The 6,000-nt window shown below is 31.2% G+C and overlaps 1 long non-coding RNA gene across 1 annotated transcript in view; it reads left to right on the forward strand.

The window, feature by feature from the left end:
* Positions 1-5,797, forward strand: part of LOC142320243 (uncharacterized) — a 28,724-nt gene extending 22,927 nt beyond the window's left edge. Inside the window, exon 2 of the long non-coding RNA XR_012755325.1 lies at positions 5,116-5,797. This is a non-coding gene — a long non-coding RNA (uncharacterized LOC142320243). The remainder of the gene's footprint in view (positions 1-5,115) is intronic.
* Positions 5,798-6,000: the final 203 nt, after the last annotated feature.

Below are 6,000 nucleotides of genomic sequence, written 5' to 3' on the forward strand. Positions count from 1 at the left end.
TTCCTTAACTTTCCTGTATGCTCCGTCTATTTTACCAATGTTCATTTCTCTTTCCACTTCTGAACACTTTTCTTTAACCCACTCTTCTTTCGCCAGTTTGCACTTCCTGTTAATAGCATTTCTTAATTGCCGATAGTTCCTTTTACTTTCTTCATCACTAGCATTCTTATATTTTCTACGTTCATCCATCAGCTGCAATATATCGTCTGAAACCCAAGGTTTTCTGCCAGTTCTCTTTATTCCGCCTAAGTTTGCTTCTGCTGATTTAAGAATTTCCCTTTTAACATTCTCCCATTCTTCTTCTACATTTTCTACCTTATCTTTTTTACTCAGACCTCTTGCGATGTCCTCCTCAAAATCTTCTTTACCTCCTCTTCCTCAAGCTTCTCTAAATTCCACCGATTCATCTGACACCTTTTCTTCAGGTTTTTAAACCCCAATCTACATTTCATTAACACCAAACTATGGTTGCTATCATTGTCTGCTCCCGGGTATGTTTTGCAGTCAACGAGTTGATTCCTAAATCTTTGCTTAACCATGATATAATCTATCTGATACCTTGCAGTATCGCCTGGATTTTTCCAAGTGTATATTCTTCTATTATGATATTTAAATTGGGTGTTGGCAATTACTAAATTATAGTTCGTGCAAAACTCTATAAGTCGGTCCCCTCTTTCATTCCTTTTGCCCAGTCCGTATTCACCTACTATATTTCCTTCCTTGCCTTTTCCAATGCTTGCATTCCAATCTCCAACTATTATTAAATTTTCATCTCCTTTTACATGTTTAATTGCTTCATAAATTTCTTCGTATACACACTCTACCTCATCATCATCATGGGCGCTTGTAGGCATATAGACGTTAACAATCGTTGTCGGTTTAGGTTTTGATTTTATCCTTATTACAATGATTCTATCGCTATGTGTTTTGAAATACTCTACTCTCTTCCCTATCTTCTTGTTCATTATCAAACCTACTCCTGCCTACCCATTATTTGAAGCTGAGTTAATTATTCGAAAATCGCCTGAACAAAAGTCGCCTTCCTCTTCCCACCGAACCTCACTAATTCCTATTTTAATTGTAATTATAATTATTTTTGTATTCTATTACACAAGCCAGCGATGAGTTATGTTTTTAGTTTTTAATAATTGATTCTTATGTATTTTCTACTGCTGAATCCGAAAATAACCTTCTTTTTTCCCATTACGTCGGGCTTTTTTGCAAATCGTGAATTTCAAGATTTGTAAAAAGTTGACAAATTGTGAAAATGTGATACAAGAAAATAGATATAAAACTTTTTTTTTATAATAAATTAATGTAATATATTCACTTTTATGGCTTATACTATGCATTCTTATAGTTGAACAATCGAGTGGTTGAAGAGGTTGGTAGGGCAGTCACTGACCCCTTTGTTTCTAATGAAAATTTCCACAAAATAAGCCTAATTTCTATTATAGTTCATTTTAAATTAATTTATTTTTATTTGTTTATTTAATTCATTTTTATGAGGTAACTCATGCCTTTGGAAAATATTCCCCCCTCATCACCCACACTGTTAATGATGAAGTATACACTATTCCTTCTATTCACCCTCCCTTAATAATGAAGTATGTAAAATACTTACATTTCTATTCCATGTGTCGAAGTTTATTTGGATGGCTTACACTTTGCTTGGCACTTTTCCTTCTATGTTCCCTGTAGGGTTCATCCCTGTATAACATCGAGCAATAGTCTGCCATCATCGTAGTAATACTTTCCTTGATACCTTCTTTCAATTTCTTTCATGTCCTGATGAAATCTCTCACCCATCGCTTCACTAACGACACCCAGCTTTTTAGGAAAATAGTCCTAGTCCACAAGTGAATTTAGGAAGTGAAACTTCAAGCTCATGGAACATCCTAAATTTTTGTACTTCTACAGCAAGTTTTCAATGATTGATTTGAAGTTCAAATTCTTCTTATTGCCCGGAGACTTGATTACTACATCTTTAAAGGCTCCACAGGTTTCTTTATCTGCAACTTTCATTTGTTTCTCAAATTACCATCTTTAAGAAGTTTTCTAATGTCAGGACAAGTAAACACACCCTCTCTTAGTTTGGCGGTTGATGGACTGTAAATTTGTCACAGATATATTTAAAACATTTACCTTCTTTTGGTAAGGCATTGACAAATTGCTTCATCAACCTTAACTTGATATGCAGAGATTGAAGAAGAACTCTATTCAGATATATGAAAACTTTTCAGAGCAAATTTTGGTTCCAGGTTCTAATGAAGTTCTATTTGACCAATCTTTCCTTATCCAATCATTTTCATTGTCTTTGCTACCCTACTCACACATAAAACAAGGAAACTTTGTGTATCCTCCTTGCTGTTGTAAGAGCATCGATATTATTTTGAGATTGTCGCACATAATCCTTAACACAAACACAATCATTTAATTTTATTGAAAATGAATTCCAAATCATTGTAATCCTCTTTTAAATGGACAGAACGTTTGACTGGTATTGACGGACACGTATTCACATTGTGAGGAAAGATAACTTTGAAGCTTCTTTTGGATGAATCTATGAACACTCTCCAACCACTACTTTTGTAAGGAATGTTACATAAATTAAAAGTTCACTATATCAGTGCAGAAGACTAATTTTCCTTCTTCCAAAACATATGGTAGAAAATCCTTTTTTCTGTACGTGAATCAGGAAAACGAGGTGCTGACTGCTAGCAGGTTCTTCTCTTTAAGCATCAAACCAAGCAATTCTGAATTTTCTTTGATCAGATGTATACATAGACTGTGAATAAAGCTATGGTGTGCAGCTATCTCCAGATTTGTACTCTTCAATGTTATCTTAATTTAAATCAGTTATGGAACCATCTATTTCAGGTAAATTTTCTGGTGGAATTGACACTGGTACGTCTAGACCATAAGGAACCGGGTGTAAAGCAAATGGCATATTTGGATAGATGATTCTTTTTTTATTCTTCAAATTAAAACTGTGAACACCAGTCAAACAGAAGTAAAAATCATTGGTGTGATTTCATGGCTCTGGCTCCTACCATACCATTGGAACTCGAAATCTGAACACTTCTTTTTCACCCTTTGACCACCATCTAAGTCCTTAAACACATGGGTAGCAAACATAATGGGATGCTCAAGTTTTGTCTTGATCTCTTATTTTCACTCCGAATTATGTGAGGTACACTTGTCGAAAGAAACTTTTTATATCTTTTTTCCACCATTAACTCGCTACAAATTAAGAAAAAGAATCTGCAGAATTTTTGCAGTCTGTTGAAGCTTTTTTGAAAACAGAAATTTGCTTTATGGCCTGAAACTATGTTTTCCGTTAACAAAAACACATTTATAATCATGGAGGATGGAAAAAACTTGATTTGAGCTCACTGATGGTTGAAACAGCACTGATAGTAGATGCATAGTGCATGAGTGGTGCAGATAGCTGCCAATAAACATGTTACATGTTGTTAAGTCTTGTCACAACCTGTCAACCGAGCTCCTCCCACCATCTCATCGCCATCAACCCAAACCACTTCCTGACCCACCTCTTCTGACCATTCAACAGTTTAGTTATAAGAATGCACAGTATAAGCCAAGAAAGTGAATTTATTATTAAAAAACGTTTTATGTCTATGTTATAGTATCACAGTTTCACAATTTTTCAACATTTTACAAATTTTGAAATTTGCGATTTGCAAAAAATTCTGACGTGATGGAAAAAAGTGAAGGTTATTTTCTGATTCAGTGCTAAAATATACATAGAAATCAGTCACTAAAATGTTAAGAAAACATTACACAACCCAAATTTTGCAGGCTTGTGTTATTTAAGAAGTTTCTCAATATTTGAAAAGTCATAACTAAAAATCTGAGGGTGATGAAGAAAAACTGATTTCATTTTTAAGATTCAGCATAAAAATACATTCTAATTCGCCTACTTTTATCTCAGTTCCAAATTTTTTTTTGTTCTGTTGTGTTAAATGATTTATAAATTATTAAGTTATTCTGTTTTATTTTGAAAAACCAATAAATAATAATTTTTTATGATAAGGAGAAAATATGAAAATTTGTTTTGCCTAAACAGTAAAGAAACATTCAAAATTTCTTAAACATCATAAACATGTTGAACATAAATCTATCACAAACATGCTGACAAGATATCAAAAAGTTAAAACAGGACCACTTGTTTAAAAAACATTACATTTAACATCAGGATCAAACGTTGAAAATCACGTATTACAGGTTCAAAACTAATGAACAAAGATATTAACCGTAACAGGAAACTTAACAAATAGAATGTTATTGTAATTGCAAATATGATGGAACAGAATGGAATTTAAAATTGCACTAATTTTAACAAATACAACATATTATACAAAGTGACATAATGCGGACTAAATAAACTATTTGACTACATATTAAGGGGGTTCCAGACCACTTTTAAGATAGGTAACATCATAACAGTGGTGACTTTTACTTAACTTTTTAGACTTTTATTTTCTTTTATTTAAATTCATTTTATCACCTTCTATGATGTCAAGATTTATTTTTTGTCTTGAGTTCACTAAGCTCAAAAAAGGAACTAATTAATGTCAACATGCAAATTCTGTATTTATTATCAACTGAATTATTAATTATCATTTACTTTACACTCCCAGTTGTAAATTGTCAACTCTTTAGTTTCCACAAAAACAAGTTTTTTTTAAGCGTAACTAAAACTAAAGTTATAATAAAATGTTTAGTGGAATTTGTTTGATTAGTACTGTCCCTTAATAAATTACAAGTTGAGTTACAAAACTGGTTATTCTTTTGATAATTGTTCTTAATCAACCAATCTTATATTAATCAATGCAAGACAGTTCCAAATTGAATGAGATTAATTTATATTAGTAAAGTGATATTAATGTATAAAAAAAGGAAATTTTTTTTTAAAATGGATTTGAATTAAATTTTTGTTATTTCTTCTTTTGTGATCCCTGGTATTCTTGCCAAGACCTAGTATCCTTTTATCTGTGATTTAAATCCTTGAGTTTGTGTTTAGTATGTCAGGCTATCATAATACAGTATTTTATTAAATGTTCATCTTAAAATTTAATTTTTTTGTTACAGGATATAAAGGATGTATGATATTCAAGAAGTAACGATTAAAATTCATCAAATTTTATTGTTTAAAAGCTCATTAAATGTATAAATAATATACAGTGAACGTATCGCCAATAAATTTCTTTTACTATGTATATGCCTTTAATACTGTAGCATATTACAGACATAAAATATTGTAAGCTCTTCTGACCAAGGTTTTACCACGGTTTCCCTTGGTCCAGTAGGGTAAATGCCCGAACAGTTAGTTTTACTTTCCGTGGCTTAAATAAATTTCCTTATATTTTAAACAATAAAATATTATTAAATACTTAACTAATTATTTTTTGCGTATTTGATTGCCTTAATCCTCAACTGTTAGTTGTTAATGTATTACTGTTTTATATATATTTCTGTTGTTTAACAGAAGAATGAACTCAACTTATTGTCAGATTGATATAAAATCTTTATAATAAACTATGATGCTGCTCTGATCAAAATTTTACCATGGTTTCCCCTGATCTATCCAGCTAAATGCTGGAAGAATTCCTTTTTTATCAGTGTAGTAATATATTAGAAAAATGAATTTAAGATATGGTGCTGAAAATATATAACTATATAATATGTATAATTAACTGTAAATTTTGTGATGTTGCTATTATTATTATTATTTTATGTTACTTTTATTATTGTTTATTATTATTATTATTATATTTTTGTTAATTTTTTTATCAAAGTTTTACCATGGTTTCCCTTGATCTATCCAGCCAAATGCCTGCACAGTTCCTTTTTTATCCATGAAGTAGTATATGTATGCACTTCAAATGCGATGTGTATAATGTATTATTAAATACAAATTAGAAGAAATGGTTTATTAATCTATATTTATCGGAATAAATACTAGAACACAAACGT

Source organism: Lycorma delicatula, chromosome 2 (assembly GCF_047948215.1).
Source record: "Lycorma delicatula isolate Av1 chromosome 2, ASM4794821v1, whole genome shotgun sequence".
Lineage (NCBI taxonomy): Eukaryota > Metazoa > Arthropoda > Insecta > Hemiptera > Fulgoridae > Lycorma > Lycorma delicatula.